At 39.6% G+C, this 27,624-nt stretch overlaps 1 long non-coding RNA gene across 1 annotated transcript in view; it reads left to right on the top strand.

Moving 5' to 3' along the window:
* Positions 1–342: 342 nt before the first annotated feature.
* The window catches only part of LOC132394077 (uncharacterized), a 96,343-nt gene continuing 69,061 nt past the window's right edge, over positions 343–27,624 (top strand). Inside the window, exons 1-2 of the long non-coding RNA XR_009512167.1 lie at positions 343–437; positions 16,782–16,817. This is a non-coding gene — a long non-coding RNA (uncharacterized LOC132394077). The remainder of the gene's footprint in view (positions 438–16,781; positions 16,818–27,624) is intronic.

Here is a 27,624-nt window from a genome sequence, read left to right as displayed (position 1 = left end):
ATTCAGCTTAATGAGGTGCTTGAGAAAAGGAGAGAAGAGAATTCCACACCTTATTTTCCAGATATGATGATTGAATAGACCTCAGTAATAAACAATGTGATGGTGGAAAATTAGTGTGAAAGGTGGTGGCATCCGTCGGTCTCGAGAGACCATGGATCTGCGCCTGGAGTTTCCAGGGCACAGGCCTGGGCAGGGTTGTATGGGAGACCGGCAGTTGCCCAAGCTGCAGGCCTTCCCCTCTCCACGCCACCGATGTTCTCCAAGGGAAGGGCACTAGGACCCATGCAGCTTGGCACTGGTGACGTCGCAGAGCAATGTGTTGTTAAGTGCCTTGCTCAAAGACACAAACACACCGCCTCAGCTGAGGCTCAAACCAGTGACCTTCAGGTTACTGATGCCTTGCCCACTAGGCCACGCGCCAACAGTGTGAAAGAAAGGTAAATAAAACTGTGTTTTTAATATGAAATACAGTACAGTGCAAAAGTTTTACACTCATATATAGCTGGGGTGCTCAAGACCTTTTCACAGTACTGCAGTAATTTTATGTATTGCACTGTATTGCTGCCACCCAAAAAAAAATTCATGACATATATGAGTGATGATAATCTTGATTCCGATATGGGTCCCTATTGTGGACAGAGAGTGGCAAGGGGGGGCAATGAGAGGAGAAGTCATGATTGGGAAAAGGGGAAGGGAGAGGGGAGGAAACAGAGAGACATTCTGTAATGATCAATAAACCAGTTGTTCGGAATTAATTGACTTTGCTGGTGTCTCAGGGCTGCATGTCTCTGCACTTCTGTCTGTGGCATCCTTTCTCTGCCAACTGTCCCGCAACACTCTCAGGTGCTCCACCCTCGCTATTCCCAATGTTGTTTGCCCATGCCAGACATACAAACTTGCCCTCCGCTGCACATTGATAAATACAGTACTGTGCAAAACTCTTAGGCACCCTAGCTATATATGTGGGCTTAAGGCTTTTATACAGTCCTGTAATACATCCATTTTAGAAGAATATTAATTCAGGTGATATAAGACAGGTTTTGGATGTAATTATTTCAGTCTTGGCACTGTTAATAAACTACTGTCTCTTTGGCTGCAGCACAATTGTTTTTGTCTCTTCTATTTCCCCAATTAGCAGGAGTGCTACTGGAGAATACTTGTGAAAGGATTAATATTACAACAAGAGCATTATTGTACATAGCATTCATATTTCTAATCTTAGTATAGAGGTTCAGTGTCTCTGAATGAGTCACCTAGCACCTAATACCAGTTTTCAGTTCTAACTTCATAATTTAGGAGTACCCAGTCAAAAATTATGAATTTCTGAATAACTAACATACTTTGCATCCTAATTAGTTAAATTCTGTTTGGAATTAAGCAAAGAAAAAGAGCCAGAATAGATTCTTTAACTTACATATGAATGACCATTGTGTTATGGAATCCCTTACTAAGGTCAGAAGCAAATATGAATGGAGCATTTAGCTTCCATCCTCTGACATCTAATTCTGCATTGCATTTATCATAAACTACTGCTGATGAAGGTAGAGGAGCAGTGACTGGATACTTTGTCAGCAAAAGCTTGGGCATCATCTGGAAAGGCATAGAGACCAGTTATGTAGTGTGGCCTCTATATAGATGGTGTCACTCTGTAAAGTGAAATTGCGTCAGAGTACAAACCAGTCAGGCCCCGTCTGGAACTGGCAGAGGAGACTGTGTGCGATCAAGAGACCTTGCTGAACTTCCAGTCAGTCTAATAATAATGCAATAAGGTGTAGCGGTAACAATCACAAAAGCTACCTGCAACCTCACTGGTTCATAAATTCAGTGGCAGTGCAGAAAGGAGAATGGTGTCATGATACGAAACTAAAAGCCTCTTCCAACCAGGATGTTAAGTATGTAATATAATAAATTTTGTTCTTCACTGGTCTGTCTGAATTAGCCTTAAATCTCCCATGTCCCAGACCTGTAGAAATTAAATGAAGGGATAAATAATTGTTATGCATCTGGTTGCAGTGTACACTACGCTGATCTCAGCAAGTGTTCCTCTCATATGAAATAATAAATGCAAGAAACTATCCTACTAAACAGTGATCAATTCCTATAGGAACATGTGATACTTGATCATCCCTAAATGGGGCAGCAGTGATGTATGGTTCCTGTGCAAACACTCATTGCTTTGCTCAGCAAAAATGCTTAAATCCAACACAAGAGGCATCCATCCATAGTTTACTCAGAAGACATATGAATCACCTTGAACTATAATTGGAGAACAGCATCCACTACTGCAGAGGGTAGCAGTACTGCTGTTTTTCTCAGAGCAGTGTTATTATCATCTCTTTTAAGTAAATTCTCAGAGATGCTGCTGAAGAGATCCAGCAGTTCTACAATTATTTTTAAACACAGAGGAAGTAAATGTTGCAAACTGTTTGTGTTATGTTGGGAAATGGAGGTGCTCTGAGGAAATGGCATAATGTATGAGGTCTCACTCTTCCAGTTGATTAGGAGTCAAATTGTAAGAGCAATGGGACTCTTTCACTTTTTTAAAACAATATTATTACCTAAACAAATGGGGTGCAGTAATATAAGCACTTAAGTGGCACTGAAAGCCCAATTTCTATATATTTTCAGTCACCTAGAGGTCATCCATTGTGCTATTTTGTCACACAAAAATGTTGAATTTCACTAACTGTGGATTGCATTTATCATTAACAGTGGGGTTTAAATACTGGTACACTCAGTGGTCATTTTATTAGGTACCTCCTGTTCCTAATTAAGTCTCCACTAGGTGTATGTTCATGGTTTTCTGCTGCTGTAGCCCATCCACTTCAAGGTTCAACGTGTTTGCTTTCTGAGATGCTTCATAGTTGTAACGTGTGCTTATCTGAGTTACTGTCACTTTCTCTTCAGCTCGAACCAGTCTGGCCACTCTCCTCTGACTTCTCTCATTAACAAGGTGTTTTTGTCCACAGAACTGCCACTCACCGTTTTTGTTTTTCACACCATACTCCGTAAACTCTTGTGACATTGTGCGTGAAAATCCCAGGAGATCATCAGCTTCAGAGATACTCAAACCACCCTGTCTGACACCATCATTCCATAGTCAAAGTCACTTGGATCACTTTTCTTCTTCATTCTCATATTTGGTTGAGCATCTCAACCATGTCTGCATGCTTTAATACAGCAAGTTGCAGCCATATGATTGGCTGATTAGATATTTGCATTAATGAGCAGGCGTGCAGGTGTACCTAATAAAGTGGCCACTGAGAGTATATGGAAATTATACTATTGTGCTGATCAATCTCAGCATTGTGCAAATTAATTCAGTGGGACTGTAGCCACTTAGAATGAAGTCAGACATAGGTGAGAATGCAGAATAGGTATCACTGCATGAATTATAATCAGGTGCACTGTATGACTTGAATATTGTAAGCTAATGCGATTTCCCTGCCCCACTCGCAATCTGTTCCTATCCAATCATCTATAAAGGCAAGGAAAACATTGGCATATTCCGATATACAACAGTGGGGAATACTGCAATAAAACTAAAACTAATCAACAATTAACCCCCAAACATCAAAAAACTATAAACACGCGGAAATCTGCAGATGCTGGAAATTCAAGCAACACACACAAAATGCTGGTGGAATGCAACAGGCCGGGCAGCATCTATGGGGAGAAGTACAGTTGATGTTTCGGGCCGAGACCCTTCGTCAGGACTAACACAAAAAAATATTCCCACAGGCTTGAGTAAATTCTCTTACCACAAAAATGAAGAATGATGATTGGCAACTTCAAATTATTTAGGGCTAAAGTTTTTCCTTGCGATTGGAGAAAATATAGTTATAGCATGCAGCTTGCAACACATACTTTGGTTCCTTCCGTACTCATTAACTTTGCCTTAGCTATGGTGCATTTAACCTTAAGACAACAATGCAACTAAAAAAATACAGTACATAACTTTCTGTGCATCATAATTTTCATAGAAATACAGTAACAATGCAACAATGTATAATGTAGGAAGGAGGATTTTTGATAATACATAAATTGTAAAGCTATAAATTCTGTATCTTGTACATTCTAGAAAGTGTGGCATTAATTTTCAATAACAGCAGCAGGTCACCCAGCATTTATAGAATATTTCCACTTTCCAATTCCATTGAAATCAATAAAATTTAAGTTGCTAATAATGTAGAGCAAAATTAAAAGTCTTTCTATAAATTCCCCACTAATAAATTTATGCACAAGAAGCCTATTTAAATGATGACAGTCATCACACATACAGTGATGTAATGGAGCTAGCTTAAACTTATATTACAATGTCCTTTACACACGTTGTTCTAATGCAGGCAGCTTCACACACATATTGCACATGCATGCATAAGATGTAGGATCCATCATGATATGGTAGAATATTGCCATCCCTTCATTGTCACTGGATCAAAGTCAGAATTGGCTTATGTTCTGAAATTTGTTGTCTTTGCAGCAGCAGTACAATGCAATGCATACTAATAGAGAAAAAAAGCCCTCAAATTCCTTAAATAGCCATATAGTAGTAGTTTGTTCAACTGAAGGATTTCAGTGCTCGCCATTTCACTTAGAAGGACCATTCACGCTGGACTGGCTAGAAATACCCAGATCCCCAATAATAAACAAGTATTAAAAAGTTAATTCCTAGTGGTACTGGTTGTAATGCAAGAAAAGATTATCTGGTCATTACAACCTTATTGGAGGTGAGAGCTTCCTACATGAAAGTTGACTGTGTTTTTCTTGCCTTACAATTGAGGCCACATTTTACATTCCATCAAATTTAAAACCTGCCAGAAACTGAATTGCATGACCCTTTTCTCTGTCAAGAGCTGCCAGATATTGCATATTATCCACTTAAAACAAACTGGTACAGCTCGTCTCTCATACTTTTCCAGCTGGTTTTCAAAAACTACTGAATTCCTAGGCCATAGAAGGGTTAACTTCAAGTACATGTTCATGTCTTTAAATGAAGCCTGTGTAAAAGTACAGTCAGCAGAGACAACATCTACTGCTGCTCTTTGCTGCCTGTCACAAATTACTATTGTTAACACAAAATAGTACCAACTGACAAAGCTGCCTTCAATATATCAATAAAATGACAGTATATATAATAATAATAAACTCTGTATGACAGAACAAAATAATAATTTAAATATGTAATAACTAAGTTCAAGGTTGTTTATGCCAATGGAATTCAAAGCAAATTTGGAATTAACATTTATAAGAAAACTGAATATATCTTCCTGGCTCTACCCTAATATTTAAATTTATGACAAAGATTTAATTAATATGAAATGTGCATGCAGTTTTCTGTACTGCGCTGATACCTGTAAAATCATATGCTTTACATTCCATCTCTCATAGAGAGCTGCTGAACACATTTTTGAGCTATCTTTTACGATAATCAAAGCATTAAATTAGGATATATACTTTAAAATAAGATAATTCACTAAGAAACATACAATGTTGCTGTCACCATATTGGAAACGGCAATTTTTCCTCAGCTAATATTAATAGCTAAATGTATTAAGTATCCCATTTCACACACTAATTGACAATGAGTAACAAATGCTCTTCTTATTGGCGGTGAACAATTCATTAGTCATCTTTATATAAAAACATATTTATTTCTCTGCTGCGTGGTCTAGACTTAATAAGATGTATATTTTCCTTTCAGGTAGCCATTTTAAGAAATTGAGCCAAAGGCTTTCCATCTCACTTAGTTTTTGCTTTGAACAGGATCCAAAACCAATCATCTTAATACCTAACCGGCCAATGTGTTTTCACAGCTGACACAATAATGCCTGTGCTGAGTGTTTGTGCAGGTGCTGGTGTTATCCTTCATTCTATGCTGAATGGATAAATTCTATTCTGATTCTGTAGCCCTGCTCACAATTACAGGACTTCCTAAACATATTTTGTTGATCCTTGGTAATCAGGGCATATTTCTACACATGGTCCTAGAGAGACAGAAACAGCTACATACATTTCATATTGTGGCTTTCATCACAGACTCCACCATAATGGCTTTTGAACTCACAGTATACCTTCTTTCATAAATATACTTTTTCAATCTAGACAATTACCAACAGCTGACTTCATTTTTACTCATATGTAAAATAAACAATGCAATAGCCTTCATTTGATTATGTTGTCCTCTCCTAAAGACACTGACTCATGCTAGTGTCCAGTTCCCTGGGTGCTGGCAGCTGTCCAGTATCTCACATCATCTTTCTGCCTAATCTACCCATTCTAACTCTAGCCATTGACTGTGTGTGATTGAACGACCGATTTGCAAGGGTCACCAGAACAAAGTCTGGCCTAGCACCCTCAGCAGAGGCAGACAACATTTGGATAGCTCCTCTTATCAAGCATCCCATGCCGTTTCATAATAGTGTTAGCTGACTAAACTTCTCAAGTAGCTGCATTAGCTCTTTGAAGATGTAGGTTTGAAGCAGTGTTATAAGGGAGAACAAAAGGCAAACAGATTGAGGGAAAAATTCCAGACTGTTGAAACTCAACTGAAGACACGGCTGCTAGTGGTGAACTGAGTAAAACTGGGAATGCACAGGAGCTTTGAATTGAAGGAATTCAAAAATTGCTGAGGATTGCAGGGCCGCAAATCCACGTCTGGAGAACAATAAATGATTGGAAAAGAAGAGAATTTTTAAAACCAACCTCTGAGTGCAGAGGTAAGGGAAGCTGGTTTACAACCATCTAGGTACTGGGTGACCTCAGGATGGCAAGGTCAAGCCTAAATGTAACAAAAATATTGAGGAGAGATTTAGCAGCAGATGAGCTAATGCAGAGGCAGAGAATCACTTTATACATTTCCAGCAAGGATTCATCGTTTAGGTCAGGTTTATTGTTGCCAATTGTCATTTTTGTTCTTCCACCTGGTTGGTTCATTCTTGCCTGAAATATTGATGTAGACTGAAACACATATAATTTAGTAGCCCTTTGTCTCCTGCAGAGATAAAATTAGATCCAAATTACTTTTGTGTCCTTACCTATTTACTTGGCTACTCCCTGCCCCCACTAAATCCTGTAGTTATGCTTTAATAAAAGGCAAACTTAAGGTTTAATATGCAACAATACAAGAGAGTGACAATTAGAACTATTAAAATATACTAGAAATATATACAAATCTACCATTAATTATAAGCATTTTGGGCCCAATAATGTGCAGATTTTTAATAATAGTAGATTACTTTACATTGATCCAATGCTTTTCTTCCTTTCCATGCCTATAACGTTAGTTTTAACAGGTGTAAAAAGATGGTACTTTGCACTAAGGGAAAGCTAATCCTTCGTAAAAGTATTCCTCAGACCAACCACACCTCGAGGAAAATTGTCCCTTATTTTGACAGTTCATAGTGGAAGTTCACCACTTCATTGGAGTCCCTGTACAGAACAATTCATTTATGCAAATAGAATGAATATTAAGATTTGAGAAACTTGTGCACCAGAGGAGACTTAATGTAATCTAAACACATAATAAATCTTCATCATAAGCAAGGAAAGTCAGAGCAGAGATCAGTAAATTTAAAACTGAAATGGTGATAAACTTCTTTATCGTAAATTAGATTATATATTTAAATAACAGTAGAGTAACAGAAAGTTTTCAGATGGTTGGACATCATAGTGGCTGAAGAAGGGAAAAAAAGCATAAGATAGGGTTATGATTTTCTGGGCCAGCAGGCTTGTCTCTGTATTCATGATATTGAGAGAATTATTAACAGTTTGATCACCTTAGTGTGGGAATCTTAACCTTTCACTGTTTGAGGCATAAGTATTTTTTGGCTATGCTGTGCACATACTTGCATCAACTTTTAATCCAACAGAACCCTTGTTTACTAATTTTGTTGCCTTTGCCCTAGTTACTGCATTGCACTCTGATGTGATAACTCTTTAAGCCATGGATAAATGGTATAATTTAATACTTATTGGATCAGCTTTCCAGTTTGATCCTTTGATGTAAACCATGTGGAATTAAAGTCAATCCTGGAAATGTTTAGAGTTAACATTTGAATGAAAAATTACTATCAAAAGGGAACAAAGAACTTCTGTTTAAATCTAGCCTTTCACAAGCTCCGGACATGTTTTAGAACCAAATGTAGTGCTTTGGAAAAACCGATACTTTTTGTGATGCAGGAAAACATAATCAGCCAATTAAACACTGTATGGTCTAAGATTTATACAAGCAGATTAGCCTTCAAGCAACCTGATTAAAACAGATTAATATTAGCCAGATGAGTTAGAAAGCTCCCTCACTTTTCTTCAAACAGCGTGATGGGATGTTTTACTGCAGCCTCATGGGAACAGGTAGGGCTTTGGTTTAATGTCTCATCCACAAAACTGAGGGTACTTGCCTTCCTTGCATTGTGCTGAAATTTAAATTGTGATTAGGTTTTTCAAATTGTTATACCTCATTGTTACAACAAAAGAAGTCTTTTACGTAATGTGCCCAAGCTGTACACAGGCGAATCTTTCCTGAGAAAGCTGTTGGATTGGGCAAAAGTAAAAAACAGAACACGCAAAACAGAAGAGCCTTGTGAGCCATTTATGCTAATTAAATGACAAAATATCTTTATCACCATGAGATGTTTCCAAGATCTTTTACAAAAAACTGGACAGCAGGCTGAGATGTAAAAGAAGATAATGGAATACCCAAAGGAATTGCATCACCCTGAAGTAAAAATTAAGGATTTGGAGGTGCTTGGGAAAATGAGGAGAAGAATAGGAAATCAAAAGTCTAACATTAGACATTGAATGAATGAACACAGAAAAGCCAAGTTTGAAGAAAACAGATAAATTAAGTTTTGAAGTGAAATGTGGTAGGCACCATAGCTGCATATGTTGAGGTAATAAAACTCTTATAACAAGAGCCAGGATAACATGAAGTGTAAATGGGATGGGATGTGACTGGTAAAGTTTAAAACTACTATTCATTTATGTAGATCAGACCTTTGAACCTTACTGATGGTGGTGTGGATAAGAATTTGAGGATGATAGTGCAATGAAGAGGTTGTTGATAATCTTTAGAAAGATGGAAAGACTATCTTGAGAGGGACTGGATCAGTGGTTTAAACTTAGAATCAAACTTCAAGTACATTATAAACAATAGATTCTACACATGCTGGAAATCCAGTGCAACACACATAAAATGATGGAAAAACTGAGCAGGCCAGGCAGCGTCTTTGGAAGTGAATGAACAGTTGATATTTTGGGCTGAGACCCCATATCAGGACAGGAAAAGAAGGGCGAAGATGCCGAATAAGAAGGTGTGTGAGAGGAATGAGGAAAAGCTAGTAGGGGATAGGTGAAGCCGGGAGGGTGGGAAAGATAAAGGGCTGGAGAAGAAGGAATCTGATAGGAGAATGGAGTGGACCATGGGAGACAGGGAAGAAGGATGGACAACAGGGGGAGGTGAGGAGAGGAGATAAAAGGCCAATGTGGGGAATAGAAGAAGAGGGAAGGGAGAAGAGAAAAAAAAGAAAAAATAATAATTACCAGAAGGAGAAATCAATGTTTATCGATGTTGAAGGCTACCTAGATGGAATATGAAGTGTTGTTCCTCCACCCTGAGAGTGGTAAGAGGAGGCCATGGATGAACATGTCAGAATGGGAATGGAGATTGAAATGAACATGGTTGACCACTAGGAAATTCCACTTTTGATGGACTGAGCAGAGGTACTCAGCAAAGTGGTCTCCCAATTTACATTGGGTTTCACTGATGTAAAGAAGGCTGCATCAGGAGCACCAAACACAATAGACATCCCCAACAGATTTGCAGGTGAAGTATTGACTTTTTGAGACCATAATTGGAGGTGAGGGAGGAGATGAATGGGCAGCAGTAGCATTCTGTCACATTGCAGGGCTATATGTCAGGAGGGAGATCAGAGGGGAGGGATGAGTAGACTAGGGAATCATGGAGGGACTGATGTCTGCAGAAAGTGGAGAGTGGGCCATGGGGAGGGAGGTAAAGATGTGTTTAGTAGTAGGATTAAGTATGTTATCCAACTCCATCAACAAGAATGAAATAGATTGGGTCTGATGTTTTCAGGGAAATGTGCAGTATTAAACCTTGATTAGATATTCAGTGAGACTTAATGGTTTATCTTCTTCTGGCTAAAAGTAGGAATTATAGGATATTTTCTGAAGGTCATCAGGCTCAGAATGAATACGAATAAACATGTTAGAGTGGCTTGATCAGGCATTATTTATGCCAAGGTCTACACTCATGGAAATTGCAGAGTAATGATATATTTGTTGCAGTGTTTTTATTTGTTCTCCATTAAACTAAATGCTAAACAACTTCATATTGCTTAGAATTTGATTTCTTCCTTTCATTTATGCTTGGAATCCAATTCTCTAGATCTTAAAGACAACAGATCAGGTCACTTTTTACAGGCATCTTGCTGCACTCAAACAGATTGCAGTGTTTTTAAGTTGCTGAATTGACAAAAAGGTCACAGCTACCTCATTGATCGTAGAGGACCTTGGTTCATACTAGGTCATAGAGGTGCTATATGTATCCAAGTTCTGTCAGTACTATTAAAGATGTGTAACTTTGATGTCTCCTTTGGAAATGGTTTCCCATAATAAGTCCCCTCACATTTATTTTAGATACCTTTTCACATCTTTGCCATTGGTGTTTTCTCCTGGGACATATATATCTTTGCATATTCACATGGAAAAGCTATCTCTCAAAAATTTGATATCATGTCATAGTCTTTCCAGATCACTGTAAGAAAAAAAATCTCTTACATCAGTGCGATTTTGTAAAAGTGCTTTCCCAATCACTCTACCACCATATGTTCCTCCTGCATTCAGTAAACACAGTTTTTGAGCTTTCTCCAAGATTAGAATCTGGAATTAGACGACAAAGCAATTTTCAGATGCATACACGTGTTCACTGCCAGTTGCACTGATCTTGCCTGAATAGAGTTCCCAGTTGTCAGCAAAAGAGAACCATTATCATTGATTTAAACTCAGTTTCTCAGATGTTAAGAATAGAGATGGAGGATACTGAAAAGGCTGGCAATGGCACGTAATTTGCCTGCCAACATGTCATTTTCATGTGATGGGATTTTATGGAGAAGTGCATATTTCTAAAGATGTACTTTGGAAAGCAAACTGACTGGTTGCATCACAGCCTGGTATGAAGGCTCCAATGCAGAGGATCACCAGAGGCTGCAAAGGGTGGTAGACTCAATCAGCTCCATTGTGAGCTTTTCCTCCCTACTGTCAACAATATTTTCAAGAGGTGATACCTCAAGAAGGTTGCATCCATCATCGAGGATCTTCATTATCCAGGACATGCCTCTTTTCATTACTACCATCAAGGGATGTGAAAGTAGTAATGAGACATCTTATTCACATCCACCATCAGGTTTTTGAACAGTCCATGAACCCTACCTCATTATTCCCTTATTTTTGCACTTTTTATTTGTTTAGTAATATATAGAAATTTTATGTCTTTGCACTATACTGCTGCCACAAACCAACAAATTTCACTCCATATAAGGCAGCAATAATAAACCTGACTCTGATTCTGATTATGGATAGTCCCTATTATTGCAGCTGTCTCATGGAATGAAAATCTCTGTTTGATGGCTGAGGGTCCTAGTTGGGCAGTTACTAGTCCAGCTGTTCCTGAGCCTTTGACTAAAATGACATCTCTCATTAATGCTTCTAATATACTAATGTACTTCTCAAGCTGGGATTCAAAGGAACATTATAAGAGAAGAAATAAATTACCGGTCTACGCCATGTAAAGTGATACTAGAACAGGTGATCAGAAGATTGGTCATTGAACATGACTAAAGGAGAAACTCAGAAGGAGGGGAAAGAAAAAGAAACAAAGGTTCAGTGAGGAAATTCAAATGCTAAAGTGATAATTTCAAGGCAAAGTTTACATCAGTGGAGTAATGAAATTTAGGGATAATAGAGGTGAGCTGTGATTAATGGGAGATTTTGATGAGCAAGTCCATTGGGATATTTGTACACAGGAAGAAGGCACAAGTCAGCATTCAGCAAAAAAGGACTTGGAGAAGCTACTTGCAGTAAATCCATATTCAACGAGGTGGAAGTATGTTTTTGTACAAGTGCCTCAGGTCTTACATCCCCAGGTTTAAGAACAGTTACTACCCCTCAGCCATCATGCTCTTGAACCTGGGGTTGTAAGACTTGAAACACTTGTACCTTCTATCTGATGGCAACAGCGAGAAAAGAGCATGGCCTCGGTGGTGAGGATCTTTGATAATGGATGCTGCTTTTCTATGGCGTTTCATTTAGACGTGCTCAATGGCTGGGAAGATTTTACCCATGATGTACTGGGCCAAATCCAGGATGTTTAGTAGGATTTTCCACTCAGAGACATTGGTGTTCCCATACCAGGCCATAATGAAGCCAGTCTGCACACTTTCCACCACACATCTAGAGAAGTTTGCCAAGGTCTTTGATAACATACTGAATCTCCACAGGAAGTAGAGGAGCAGTTGTTCCTTCCTTGCTGTTATATTTATATGATGGGTCCAGGACCAGGTCTTCTGAGATAACAACAGGCAAGAGTTTAAAGTTACTGACCCTCTTCACCTCTGATCCTCTGTTGATTACTGGCTCTGGTTTCCCTCTCCTGAAGTCTTCAATCAATTCCAATGAAGATATTATCAAAATTCATCAAAAAGGAAGATATTGTAGTTGCAAATTTCAGGGAGGAACATATGGGGTATTTCAGAGCACATTAAGATTAAAATATTTACCAGGCATAAATTTAGATAAATCTACAGGGTTAGATGATGTCCCAGACTGCAATGTGAGGCAAGAGGGAAATTCATAATAATTTTCATCAACAAAATTACTTCCATTAGTGAAAATATAGTTACAGGTATCAGTAATTTTTACAGCCAACCTCGAGAAAAGATGACAGCCGTGTCAAAATTTACAAGTACTTCTGACTCAGAACTCAATGTTTGTAACTAAAGATAAATCATCTATTTGTTTTCTTGACCTGATTCTGACAACACTTCTTAAGGATTCTTTTAAAAGTCTTTTCAATTCTATTAGGAAAATTATTAATACATCCATTGAAATTGGAGTTTTTCCAGATGCCTTCAAAATTGCTGCTATTACACCCCTACTTAAAAAGCCAAAAATTGATACTGAGATACTAGCTAACTACAGCCCTATATCAAATCTTCCCTTCCTGGGCAAGACTCTTGCGAAATCATTTTCAATTCATTGATCGACTTTCCGAATGAGAGCAATATTCGAGAAAAGTTTCAGTCAGGTTTTCAAGCAAACCATAGCACAGAGAACTCCCTTAATAAAATTGCCTGTGACCTTAGGCTCTGCACCTATGCCAGCAGAGTCTCAGTTCTTATTGTTCTAGATATACAGTAAATGTTGCCTTCAACACAACTGACCACAACATTCTCCTGGATCAATGGGGTGACCTCTCAGGTAGTCCCATAATTGGTTTTGTTCATAAATCTTAGAGAGAATATTTTAGAGAAGCAAAAATGAATCTCTAGGTTAGATATGGTGACATATATGTTGCTTGATAATAAATTTACTTTAAACTTTGAACTTGAGTTACATATGATGTTCTCCAAAGGATGTTTTTCCCTTTATGAACAATAGTTATGCATGACTTTGTTTAACCTGGGAAGACTGATGCACGAGCAGCCACCACATGCTCCTGGGCAGATTAGAATAAGGGTCCAGTGGCATGGAATGCAAGACCCATCACTGCTGCAGCCATCCTCTGCCTTCACTTCCATTGGGATGTGTCATCATCTTCCACAAGCTCAACTGCTGAGGTCTTGTTTGGATTGCTCTTTGGAACCTTCCCCTTGACCTTGCTTCAATGAGTGACCCTACCAGGAGCCAAGCACCAGACTGCATTGTTCTCGGAATCTAAGGAACTCACCATCCTCTCCACCATGACCAAGCGACGATCCTCCGAGAAGATAAGAGAACTAGAAGAGATTGGAATGGAAATGGTGGGCTGCAGGGGTTTTTTTTTGCTCTGTGACTATCACTCCAGTGAGACCCTTTTAATAAAAAAAAATGCTGGACTTTTAGTTTCAGGATTCATAAGTTTCATCCTTGGTATGCATGTTGGATACTGGGACCAGTGCTTTGGAATATGTATGAATATAGGGGCCAAAGAAGGGAGTCACCAAAAAGCATTTGAAAAACTGATTAAGAAAGAAAGAGTTTGACAAGGTACAAAAGGACAGCTGCATTACAAAGGCAGAAGTAGAGAATTTTGGGAACAGAGAAGATATGGAGGTAGAGTCTCAGTTTGGGATTGAACAAGACAGATTAAGTACCCATCAGGCAGAGGTTACAAAAGCCTAAAAGAACATACCACCAGGCTCAAGGACAGCTTTCATCCCACTGTTATAAGACTATTGAATGGTTCCCTAGCATAATAAGTTGGTCTCCTGACCTGATAATTTACTTCATTGCACCTTGTTGTCTACCTGCACTGCACTTCTCTGTAACTATAACATTATATTCAGTAATCTGTTATTGTTTTATCTTGTACTACCTCAATAGTTTGTGTAATGAATTGATCTGCATGAACAGTATGCAAGACAAGTTTTCCACTATACTTAAGTAGATATGACAATAATAAACCAATTTACCAATTTACTATTACAGCCCCTATCAAGGGTGGGCAAGTCAAAGTGTTGTCATGACTATTAATGGCTTTTGTTTCATAGTAATTAAACAGAAGGAATATTATAAGATTGATTTGAAGAAGCAAAGTTGCAGTCTTATACAACAGTTTTCTGAAGGGAGAGGGGAATTTGGGAATTCTGTGGAAATGTAGTTCATGTTCCTGTCAGCTCCACAATAGATTAGAACGTGCTCACTTTGCAAAATTTATTATTGAAATTGAAGAAAAAGAAGCACTGAGGAAATAAAAGATAGATGATTGCAGTTTTCACCCTGTGACTGTGCTCATGATCACTATGCAAGTGAACTTTGTACACATTAATAGATTGCCAACAAGAGTTATCCTATTTCAGATTTCCACTAAGTGATTAGTAGAAATGACCATCTTATTATCCTCAGACCTCACTCCATATCATCATGCTTGGCAACTGAATCAAAGAATCAACATCTTAATAAATAAAATATGGTTCTAATATTATAAATTATTACTGTTTGAAAGATATCTGACATGTATTTGACAGGAAGTGTTCAGTGCCAGACAATAAAATCATGAGTAATTGGAGAATAATCTAACTTAAACACTTCAGTGATCAAAGTTTTGTACTTATGCAGAATAATGATGTGAAGAAGTTTAACTTGGCACAGAACAATTTCTTATTTTTGGGGTGCAATGAGGGACTTTGAATTTTGGTGTATAATGTCAATACAAAGTCACCAAATATTTCTGCCTGCTTCCAATATACCCAATTTAGTTACGGCAAAGCAAGATAACTTACAAAACTACTTTCTAACCTCAGCTTCAAATGAATGGACCTTGCTGAATAACTGAAATGGTTATTTTTCCCCAGCAACTTTGCAATAACTTTGGTAGGTATAGCAACAGACAATATAGCAGGACTTCCAAGGTCAAGCTTAATTTTAAGTTTATTGTCATTCAACCATATACATGTATACTGCCAAATGAAACACCATTCCTCCATACTAAGGTGCACATTATAGTTAATATAATTCATACACAACAAATAGCATAATATTACCAAAAATAAATTTACAAATAATGAGGTGGACTTACAACACAAGTTAAAAAAGTAAACAGTACAACTCTACTAGCGTTTTACATGTGATGAGACCTAGGTGTTTGGCAGGGAGTTCAGTAGTCTCACGGCATGGAGGAAATAGACATTTCACATCCTATCAGTCCTTGTCCTAATGCTATGGTCCACTATTCCGGCACCAAACTGCTTCTGAATTTCAGAGACAGAGGAGTGTTCCAAACTTTAAAATAATAGATCAAGCGAGAAACTTTAGAAGATTCCAAAGTGAACATGTTACTCTTAAAAATTTCACCTTAACCCTATTGAGAAAAGCTATTCTGGTTTTAAATATATCTAGCTTACAGATTTAAACTTATGCACCAGTAATAAAAATGCAAGAAATCTTTGTAAAGCCATTGACTATTTTCAAAAGTAATTAATTGGTTACAAAGCATTCAATGACAATGACAGGGTGCTATATAAATGTGATTGTCTTCTAAATAAAGTAGAAAGCAGAACATACTAGGATTATAAATCAGTTCAGGGAGCATCAGAAAGACAAAGATAGATTAAAATTCAGGTGCAAGGATGTAAATATATAAATTTACCACTCAGGCTGAACATTGAATACAGCTGAGAGATAGTCATTATTTTATTTTCACCTGTGTGGACTGCAGTGTAATTGATGCATTACAGAACTGCAGAGTGTGGCTATAATGATCATTTTCAAGAACTGTAAAGGCAGATAAAGTGAAAAAAGCTTGTGCTCTTTAAAAGAGACAACAAGGTCAATCTTTTAAAATTGGCGGAAAGGATAATCCTAAATGGATTAAAAGTTGCATTATGTTCTGCCCTGGTAGCAATTGCTACCACTTCTGAAGAGATTCTCCATGAAAACTTAAACAAAATGAATGCAATAAAATCTTTAACCAATGTTAAAATGGGTAGCTTAAATTAATTAATTTACATCATCCTGTGGGTACCATAAGAATTCCTGATACAACAATCCTGTTCTGGCCTCTACAGGTGCAGTTCATTTTGTACGAACATCACTTCCTGTAGGTAAGCTGCTTTTTATATAATTTCCTGCATTGTTGGATGTAATTTGAAAGACCATCTCCATTGTCTCTTTATTTCCCCTTGAAACAGCAATATCTTTTCTCAAGTAAGATCTCATTTAAAAATCCTGAAGAAAGTTTCCATCTTGGGTGATATCTGAGAGGGTGTTTAACTCACTGCATAGCTTGGTATGTAGGCACTGCAAGGGCAGTAGAGTGAAAAGATAACATGCCTTCAAAGGCATTGAATAAGAACTGGAGATGCATCTGAATGTTGTAGATGACAATGTCAACTACCAGCCAGACAGATGTTGATCGTCAAGACCTGGTAGTGAGGTTAGAATGTGGTGCATCGAATGCATCTTCGAGATCCTCGAACAAATCCACGACTAGTATTGCTGCAGTTCAATCTCACAAAAATGGCTCAGGGTAAGTGCAAAGCTGAGAGTCCGGGAACGCAGGTCTACTTTAAGCGAGGAGCGCACATATCATGTGGAAGCATGGTGACATGTGCCATTCACAAGTTTCTACATATAGTCTTTAATGAAGAATTTAAATGAACAAGAATGCTTAATCAAACAACTATATTTGCAAGATTACTCAAATATCCTCGACTTCCTAACTGGAATATCACAATATGTGGGAATTGGTGATAATATCTCCTCCTTACTGACGATCAACAGTGTGTACTCTCAGCTGCTCTACTCTCTCTATACCCATGACTATGTAGCTAGGCATAGCTCAAATACCATCTATAAATTTGCTGATGATACAACCATTATCTCAGATGGAGACGAGAAGGCGTACAGGAGCAAAATATGCCAACTAGTGGAGTGATGTCACAGCAACAACCTTGCATTCAACGTTAGTAAAATGGAAGAGCTGATTGTGAACTTCAGGAAGGATAAGATGAAGGAACTCATTCCAATCCTCATAGAGGGATCAGAAGTGGAGAGAGCGAGCAATTTCAAGTTCCTGAGTGTTAAGATTTCTGAGGACCTAACCTGGTCCCAACTTATAAATAAGGCAAGAGAAAGACTATACTTCATTAGGAGTTTGAAGAGATTTAATATGTCAACAAAAACACTCAAAAACTTTTATAGATGTACAGTGGAGAGCATTCTGACAGGCTGCATCACTGTCTGGTATGGGGGGTGGGTGTTTGCTACTGCACAGGACTGAAATAAGCTATAGAGGGTTGTAAATCTAGTCAGCTCCATCTTGGGTACTAGCCTACAATGTACCCAGGACATCTTCAAAGAGCAGTGTCTCAGAACGGCAGTGTCCATTAATAAGGACTCTCAGCACCCAGGGCATGCCGTTTTCTCACTGTAACCATCAGGGAGGAGGTACAGAAGCCTGAAGGCACACACTCATTATTTCAGGAACAGCTTCTTCCCCTCTGCCATCCGTTTCCTAATTGGACATTGCACCGGTGAACACTACCTTACTTTCTAACTATATATTATTTCCGTTTTGCACAATTTTTAAGCTATTCAATATACATATACTGTAATTGATTGATTGATTTATTTATTATTTTTTCTTCTATGTTATGTATTGCATTGAATTGCTGCTGCTAAGTTAACAAATTTCATGCTGGTGATAATAAACCTGATTCTTACTTAAATATTAAATGCACAACACTTGCCACTCTCCAAGACAATTCCTACCAAACAACAGAGAGCAGACCCTTGGTCGACCCATGTTTTTCAGTCGCACATTGAGAAGGAAAGCCAAAGTGAATGATCATTATGGAGTTCATGAAGAGTCTCTTCATGAACATGAACGTTCAGTTAGCACCTCCACTAAACTCCAACAAAGAAAACTGGTATTTGTCCAATTTCAGCTTTTACCACCCCCATAAACCTGCACGAATATGAACTGTCTTTAATTCAAGTATGTCGTACAAAGGTCTATCACTGAACATTGTGCTTTTGCAGGGTCCGGACCTCAGCAGCAGTCTGCTCAGAGTCCTCATACACATCAGAACTGAGTCTGTCGCAGTGATGGCAAGCAATAAACAAATGCTCCACACCTTCTGACTGAGAGAGGGTCAACAAGGCTACCTCAGATTCTTGCAGTTTTGTGACCACCAAATGGACACCAAGATTCTGGAGGTGCACATGAGTGTTCATTTATTTGGTTACTGTCCTTTACCAGCTATGGCATCTGCTGGCCTTAAGAGGACAGCTACTGAGAGAGAGAGAATTTACAACTGAACCATGGAGGTACATAGAATGGCATTTCTATGTCGATGATGGTCTTAAATGATTTCCAGTGCAGAAGAAGCAGTCAGCATGTCGAAAGCAGCACAAGCTATGTTAGTGTAGTGTAAACACAGACTGCTAAACAGTATTGAGGTCATGCAATGTTTCCCATCTGAAGATCTGGCCAAAGGTCTACAGAATCTTGATTCTGGACAAGACATCTCTCCCTTGCAATACAGTCTGGGCCTTAGGTGGGACCTCGTTACCAACATCTGTACTTTCCCTGCCAATGGTACCAAAAGACCAATGACATGCTTTTGACTACCAACGACCTATTTGACCCTCTTGTACTTACTGCTCCAATCAGTATCCAGGGCTGCTTTGTGTTAAGCAAGCTGAACTCAGCCACTTGTGAATGAGATGTCCTATTCCATAAAAGAGAAATATGAGTAGCGGCAGCACAGATGTTCTCCCTGTCAGGATCCTAAAGGTTTGAAAATTCCAAGAACCAACACAACAAGTCCGGTCTTTACAGCCCAAGAGAAAGAAGTCTGTGATCTTCTGTGAGCGACAGCTAGAGATATTGCTGCTGTTGCACGCATGAAGGTCACAGGTGCTGCTGGATATAGTGAAGTTGCATTCGTCCTGGGAAAGGCAAAGCTTGCTCCTAAAGCAGATTTCAGCATATCAATGCTTGAACTCAGTGCTGCTCTTCCAGGAGTCGAGATCGCAGAGATGATATCGAACACAAAACTAATTGATATCAAGTTCTTTACTGACAGCAAGGTTATGCTTGGTCATATATTTGAAGAAAGAAGGAAATTTTATGTTTATTACGTAATAATAACCCAGAAGAACTGATAGAACTATATTCCTACAGATCTTAACCTGACTGATCATGCTGCTAGAGAGGTCCAAGCTGAACAGCTCACCCTCTCCTCATTGCTAACTGGCCTGGCATCTCTTGCTGATCTCCACCAGGATAGTCATCAAGGCTGGTATTTTCGACATGTGAACAGTTAAAAGTGGTACGCAAGACTGCTTTCAAGATGCATCTCTGAGTCAAAGAGTCATTGAAAATTATTTGGCAACAGGCTTTTTGGCCCATCTAGTTGGTGCTAAAACATTTAAGCTACCTAGTCCCATCGACCTGCACCCAGACCAGAGTCTTCCATACCCCTGCCATCCATGTATCTATCCAAACTTCTCTTAAACATTGAAATCGATCTTGCATGCACCACTTGTGCTGGCATCTCATTCCACACTCCCATGACCCTCTGAATGAAGAAATTACCCTCCATATTCCCCTTAAACTTTGCACCACATACCCTTAACCCGCAGTCTCTAGTTATGGTCCCACACAACTTCCATGGAAAAAGACCTGTTTACATTTACTCTATCTATAGTCTTCATCATTGTGTATACATCTATGAAATCTCCCCTCAAACTTCTACATTCCAAAGAATAAAATCCTAAGCTATTCAATCTTTCCTTATAACATAGGTCCTCCAGTCCTGGCAACATTCTTGTAAATTCTCTCTGTATTCTTTCATCTTAGTTACATCTTTCTTGTAGGCAGGTGAACAAAACTGCATGCAATACTCCAAATTAGGTCTTCTGCAACTTAGCATAACATCCATCTCCTGTACTCAGTACTTTGATCTATGAAGACCAATGTGTCAAAAGCTTCCTTTATGATCTTATCTACCTGTGCCTCCATTTTCGATGAATTATGGATCTGCATTATCGGATCCCTTTGTTCTACCACTCTCTTCAGTTCCCTACTATTCACTATATGAGATCCACCCTAGTTGATCCTATCAAAGTGAAATATGTTAAACATGTCTGCATTAAACTCCATCTGCCATTTTTCAGCCCATCTTTCCAGCTGGTTCAGATCCCTCTGCAAGGTTTGATAGTCTTCCTCGCTGTCCACTGTCATCAAATTTGAAATAGTTAAGTTTGACATCCTAATTGCTTTTAATTATTTTCAGGTTAGTTGGTTGTTGAGTTGGAAGACAGCTTGTATGGGGCTATGGAAATAGGTTTGGGTATTTTGGAATGGGTGAGCTAGAATGGCTTCAGTGTTTTGTTGAGTCTAATGGTATAATGGTATAATAAAAATTAGGGTATAAATACTAAATACTAAGATAGTTCTTCTGTCATTGGAATTTTAATTATCTCCATGTAAAGTTTTGTTTTAATTGAACAGATTAATAATTGTGTTATCCTAATATATGTAGGTTTTTAAGAAAGCATGTTTGTGAGCAGATTATTAGCAGACAGAGGACATGAAACTAACTGATCTTCATTTTGCAAGTTACTACATAATGGTCCTGATCAAAGCCAAGCCACTTCATAATTGGCTGTACCTTCCCAATTAGGGAAGAGGCACAGTAATTTTCAAAGCGTAAAACAATGCAAGGAATATCTGTTACTACCTGCAAATACATTCCTCAATATCTGAACAATAGTTAAATCAATTTGGATAATGATCAAATTTGAACAGTGGTGATAGGAGAGAGGTGGTAGAGGTTCAGTTTTATTTTTCATGTGTGCATTGAAACATTCTGTACAGTGGAATGTGTTGTTTGAGTTCACAAGCAGCACACCCAAGGTTGTGCTGGGGACAGCCTGCAGGTGTCACCACCCATTCTTGCACTAAAGTAATACGCCCACGATGTTCTGTAGAACAACACAAGTAACAACAATGAGCAAACTAAACAAGACAACAGCAGCAACCCAAGTCCCTTTTCAATCCCTCTCATCTACCCATCCATCTACACAGACACCCAGACAACCTCCAATCCCAGGGCAGGTCAGATCTGAGCCATCAGTCCTTGTCCCCGGATTCTTAGACTTCAAATTCAGACTACCTACCCCAGAACTCGCTCTTCGTGGGTTTGTCCTTCAGGTTTCAGACCTGTGTGGACCTCTGACCGTAATGTCTCCTTATGCCCTTGTGATTCCTTTGGGCCTCTACATTTCACCTTCACCCTTCAGGAGTCACTGTAATAAGGACATTGACCTTTAGCTTTGCCCTCTGAACCACGTCATGTCTGACCTTTGGGCCTCAACTTCCAGACTCGCACGGACCTCCGACCCCAGTGACCCGGTGGAGAGGAGGTCACTACCCCTTGTAACTCCTGCCCATACAGACCTCTGACCCAACACCAGTTCCCAACCTGGGCATGGCTGATCTCCTCAATGCCTGCTGACACCACTTCTTGGATTGCTGACGTTCGACCACAGATCACTTTGAACTGGACTCAAACACCTGCCCAGACTCTTCATTTACTAACCATGACCCCTTACTCCCCCTCATTCATAACCTGACCCCTAAATGCCTGTGCAGTCCCTTCTATCTGTGGTGGAAATCTGGTATTAGTATTAAATATGAATTGTTTTCATGCTTTCCTTAGCTGCAGCAGCACTCTCCTTGTTCACTCTGACTTTTAGTAGATTTACTTCTAAATGGATTGCACAGAAAACAATTTCTTTTTCTTTCACACAGTCTCATAATGCAAGTTAATGTTTTTCTAATGGTTTTCCTTGAGCTGCCTTTCAGAACATATTTGGTGAGCAATACCCTATAATCCAACACTCCTGGAGCAATATGTTTTAATTGTGAGGGTTCAAATGTATCGCTTGGTCTCCTAATGGTAGTCACAATTAAGTTATCATTTAAATTTTGACTATTCTTCATTGGGATGAAGGTATATTATACCTTCATCTGGAAAATAATGCAGGGCAGCAAATTTTATTAAAGTTGTTTTGAGTAAATTTTATTGGCACGCCATAGGACAGTGATAACAACTGGAAATATGCTTGCAATCATCAATAATGCAATTTAAATGAAGGTAGTAAAAAGAGAGCTTGCAAAAGAGTTTTATTATTTTTTAATCAGTGTGGATCTTCTCCCAGCGCTTTGTATTTTATGTTTCAAAGAAAGTCTCCAGCATATCAGCCAGCCTTATGAAATATTGCATGGCTTTCAAGTGAATTCTACATGAAATTTACAAAAAAAAATCAGCTGAGAAGAAGGAATTATTTCTGCACCCACTTTATTTCGGTGTTAACATTCCCTATGACTCCTTAAAAAAGATTGCTCCATTTGAGTCTACAATGATTTGTACAAGAAACTTATGTTTTATAGTCAAGTGCTCAGACCTCAGTTGTATTGAAACTGCACTGAGGAGATAATTATATTTTCAAGAAACTCCTTTATTTTTATGTCTGCTTTGCAGCATTGAAATTGGAAGCTAGTACACCCAATTTCTGATGCCAGTGAATGAACAGAGCTACTGTACAATTGACATAAATCCAGAAATGTATTCTTTCTAGCTTAAAGTTTGCATGAGAAGATTGTACCCAGGGTACACGTTGCTAGTGAACACTTCTGGGTGAATCAAGGTGGATCATTTGACGGAGTGGTGTAAGGACAATGACCTGGTCCTTAACACTTCTAAAACAAAAGAGATGATCATTGACTTCAGGAGATCAAAGGACAGAGTACACACCCCCTCCATATATATGGAGAGGTAGTGGAAAGTGTGGAAAACCTCAAGTTCCTTGGAGTTATGTTATCAAAACAGCTGACATGGACCACCAACACCTCGCTGACATGGACCACCAGCACCTCGCTGACATGGACCATCAAGACCTCACTGACATGGACCACCGACACCTCGCTGACATGGACCACCAACACCTCGCTGACATGGACCACCAACACCTCGCTGACGTGGACCACCGACACCTCGCTGACATGGACCACCAACACCTCACTGACATGGACCACCAACACCTCGCTGCTTGTAAAAAAGCACAACAAAGACTCTTCTTCCTCAGAAAGCTGAAACAGGCCAAACTCCCACAAAAGCTGTTGCTTAACTTCTACAGAAGCACAATTGAAACCATCCTGACCAACAGTGTGGTCTGCTAGCTGCACAGCCGCTGAGCCACAAGACCTGCATTGCTTGGTGAAGGCGGCCCAGCGAATTGTCTGGATGGAGTTCCCAGGACTGTATATCACCTATTCCAGCAGACTCAGGAGGAAAGCAATCAGCATAACCAGAGACACCACACACCCCAGCCACTCCCTGTTTGATCCGCTGCTGTCCAGCAAAAGGTTCAGGACACTAAAAGCCAGAACAAATAGACTGAGGAACAGCTTCTACCCCAGAGCTGTGGCCTCCATCACACCACTCCCACAGAGCAATGACTGAAACTGTGAGCACACACAAGCACACACAAGGATTCAAATATTTGCACTAATGGCACTTTGTGCATTACTGTGATATTCTGGTGCTGCTGCAACTTATTTTCTGCTACTTATCTATTTAATACTGTTTTTCTATTACTGTCTTGTTTTTATCTACTGCTTTATTTAATTGCCTGAGAGGAAGCCAAACAGAGTTTCATTGTATCTATGTATAATGGCAATAAAAATCATTCATTCAAGTCATACCCACTGAGCATCAGTCCTAGGCCCTTCTGTTCACAATTTATTCTAGTAAAGGATACGTTTTCCTAGAATCTGGTGCTCATGTAACAAAACCTCAAATTATACCGCTTCACTCAGTGGCCACTTGTACACCTGTACATCTGCTCACAATTGCAAATATCTAATCAGCCTATCAGGTGGCAGCAACTCAATGCATAAAAGTATGCAGATATGGTCAAGAGGTTCAGTTGTTGTTCAGACCAAATGTCACAAGAGGGAAGAAAAGTGATCGTAGAATGATTGCCCGATGGGGTGGTTTGACTATCTCAGAAACTGCTGATCTCCTGGGATTTTCATGTACAACTGTCTCTAGCATTTACAGAAAATGATGCAAAATACAAAAAATATCCGGTTCTGTGGGCAAAAACACCTTGTTAATGTGAGAGGGTCGAGGAGAATGGTCAGACTGGTTCAAGCTGACAGGACAGTGACAGCAACTCAGATATCTATGTGTTACAACGGAGGTGTGCAGAAGAGCATCTCTGAATCCACAACACATGGAGCCTTGAAGTGGATGGGCTACAACATCAGAAGACCTTCGACATACACACAGTGGCCATTTTATTAGGTAAGATAAAGATGATGAAATCCAGAGCAACACACAAAAATAGCAGGAGGAGCTCAGCAGGTCAGGCAGTATCTATGGAAATGAACAAAGAGTCAAGATCCTCATTAGGCCTGGAAAGGAAGGGGGAAGATGCTAAAGTAAGAAGATGGGAGGAGGGGAATGAGAATACGTTAGAAGGTGATAGATGAGACCATGTGGGTGGGGTGGGGGTGGAAAAAGAAGCTGGGAGGTGAGAGGTAGAAAGGCAAAGGGTTAGACAACTGGATAGAAGAGGATAGTGGACCAGAGAGAAAAGAATGGAGGAATGTACCAGAGGGAATTGACAGGAAGGTGAGGAGAAGAGGTAAGAGGCCAGATTGAGAAATTGAAAAACAGTGGAGGGAGGGAAAAAATTACTTGGAGTTGGAGAAATCAACATTCATGCCATCAGATTCGAGGCTACCGTCATGGAATATGAGATGGTGCGCCTCCAACTTGAAAGAAACCTCATCACGGTAGAAGAGGAAGCCATGGACCAACATGTAAGAATGGGAATGGTGGTAGGAGTTAAAATGGTTGGCCACCAGAAAATTCCATTTCATGTGGATGGAGCAGTGGTATCGACAAAGCATTGCCCCAATCTATGTTGGATTTCACCAGTGTGAGGAGACCACATTGGGAGCACCAGAAGCAGTAAGTGACTTGCAGGTGAAGTGCTGTGTCACCTGGAAGGACCAAATGGAGGTGAGGGAGGAGATGAATGGGCAGGTGCAGCATTTCTGTTGCTTTCGGGGCTGAGTGCTGGGAGTGAAAATAGTAGGGAGGGATGAGTGGACAAGGGTGTCATGGAGGGAGTGATCCCTGTGGAAAGCGGAGAGAGGAGGGGAGGGGGAGGTAAAGGATAAAGATGTAGGATCCTGTTGAAGATGGCAGAAGTTGAGGAGAATAGTTCAAGTTTAGGTTCAAGTTTAAATACCTATGAATACAGCCATATGAGACATCATTACCCTGAAGCCAAGGTGCAAAACACAGTACCAACAGTCATACCCAGCTCCAGGCACATATAACACATATAAGATAGCTGTAAAATACAGTCACACAGAAAAAAATAGTCCAAGTACCTCAGCCCATGAATATTGCAGCAGTCTGCAGTCGAACAGAGTACAGCTCGTCTTTTGTCAAGTGAACCATGGAGGGCAGCACTGACTCCAATGCCTCTCTCCTAGACAGCCACAGACAGGCGACGCCATGACCCAAGGCCTAGTCCTCGCTACAACCAAAGGCCACACAGCACATACAAAACAGCAGTAAAACAGGCACATAAAAAAAGAACACACTCCAATTCCCTGAGACCACGAACGGCACAGCAGCCTGCAGCCAAACACAATACATTTTGTCCTCCACTGGGCGAACTCTGAGGCCATTGACTGAAAAGCCCCCTTCCTGAATGGGTACTAACAGGTATCACCACAGCTTGAGGACTAGCCCTCTGTACAACTGAGAACCTGCATCTTCCCTGCCATCCACATCTGCCATTCGCTAATAAACCAGGTAACTGAACTTACTGCATTCCACACTATAATGTCCAACAGAGACTTGGGATCAAAATATAAGACCATCACTTGCTTTTAGACTGCACACCAACTTCACACACCGACTCTGATGCCTCACCAGCGGCACAGTCTGCACCAAGACCAGCTCCTTCAGTTTCTCTGCCAATGAGCAGTTTGCTAATGGAGTAGATCTTGACTACTTTAAGTTCTTATTGTGCAGTAGGGTCTTGCGATTGTAAAAAATACGTTCAAAAAAGACTGCAACGTCATTGGTGGCCCAATAAAAGTAGATCTATCTGAACATGCTGCCATCTTACAGGAATGATGAGGAAAGAAATTATCGACACTTTAGGTCAAGACCCTGCATCCCTGCATTGTGTCGCCATTAAGTTTTCCTGCTCTTTCCATCCACAGGGGCCGCTTGACCTACTGACTTTCTCTAGAAATGTGTTCCTTTTCTTCTCTATATACTCCAGTATATCAAAGTTCAAAGTTCGGAGTAATTTACTATCAAAGTGTATATATGTCACCATATACTGCCAAGATTAGTTTTCTTGCAGGCATGCACAGTAGATACAAACAAACAAGATTGAAAAAATGAAGAACTGCAAACAAATACGAACATGCAACTGTTGTGCAAAAGACAACAAATCATGCAAATCCAGAAAAGGAAAAAAACAAAATAATTATATTTATATTCAGAACGTGAGTAGTAGAGAGCTCTTGTGGAATCAGTTCAGTGTCGAGATGAGTGAAGTTATCCCCTCTGGTTCAAGAGCCCGATGGTTAAAGAGTAATAACTGTTCCTGAACCAGGTGGTGTGGACCTGAGGCTCCTGTGCCTCCTTTCTGAAAGTAGCACCAAGAAGAGAGCATGGTGTGGATGTTGGTTGGGGTCCTTGATGGTGAACGCTGTTTTCTTGTTACCACGTTCCTTGTAAATGAGCTCAGCGATGGGCAGGACCTACCCTCTGATGGACTGGGCTGTGCTTACTG

Source organism: Hypanus sabinus, chromosome 5 (assembly GCF_030144855.1).
Source record: "Hypanus sabinus isolate sHypSab1 chromosome 5, sHypSab1.hap1, whole genome shotgun sequence".
NCBI classification, from domain to species: domain Eukaryota; kingdom Metazoa; phylum Chordata; class Chondrichthyes; order Myliobatiformes; family Dasyatidae; genus Hypanus; species Hypanus sabinus.
This window is presented reverse-complemented; position numbering and strand designations above follow the sequence as displayed.